Raw genomic sequence first — 1,047 nt, 5'->3', positions numbered from 1 at the left:
CACCTACTTAATCAATAAAAAGCTAACAGGCTCTAGTTACCCTGATCCTTCGAAGTTATTTGACATCAAGAAATTGAATTATGTACAACTTTACTTTGTCCAAACTTCAGTATGTTGAATGGATGTTGTTTTACTTGTTATTTGTTCCTGGTGCTGCTTGATTCAATTGAAATGCATGTCTAGTGATCAGGTTACCGTTGCCTTGCAGCTGCCAGAACTTCTGCAAGTACTGCAATCTGGTAGGCCTCAAAGTTCATGGGCTACCGTTTCATATGGACAGCGTCAGTTCAGGTTCCTTACCTTTTCACTTATAATGGAAAAGGGATTAGCTCAATTCTGATAAACTACAGTTTATAGCCAAGAACAAGTACTCTGCAAGTAGATAAAATATTCGACCATTATCATGTCTCTGTACCCACCTCTCAAAGCTAAAATCTTCTCCACATCCTAGTTTAGCTTTTATATTGATTTCTCAGCATGTTGCCGTTGTCCCTTCCAAAAAAAACATTCAGTACGCGTTTCTCTAGACGTTTAAGGGGAAATTGGTTTGGCTAATTAGTTGTACACATATAAATAATAGAAACAACGACATTACTTAAAAAAGATTGCATTGCCATTATGCTTTTTAGTTATGTAAAGGTATACTATCTTGCCATGCAGGAAGCCCTATCCCAAACACATGGTTTTGACAGATTTTCACATGACTTAACATGCAAAAAACCACCTACCACCTTCATTTTTTATTCTTTCTCATGTCTTTAGTTATGACTACTCCTTATTAATACTTTATTTATTTCTATATACAATGAACATCGGCAACTTTATAGATTTTCATCCATAACTGACTAAAGAAAGAGCAGAAAATGTCAGTTCGCTACCTAACACAAAGAAAAGAAAGAGGTAGACAATTTTTTAGACAAAATCACCTCCCATTTAGGACATTTTCATGTGATGAAAGTTCTAGATATATTCAAAAACCGCTTGGGCATTTGGAAACACATTGGCTTACATAAGACTTGGTGGAAAAATAAACAAAATAGATGCTCT

This window comes from Asparagus officinalis, chromosome 8, assembly GCF_001876935.1.
Source record: "Asparagus officinalis chromosome 8, Aspof.V1, whole genome shotgun sequence".
NCBI lineage: Eukaryota > Viridiplantae > Streptophyta > Magnoliopsida > Asparagales > Asparagaceae > Asparagus > Asparagus officinalis.
The sequence above is the reverse complement of the archived record's forward strand: the minus strand, read 5'-3'. Positions refer to the sequence as shown.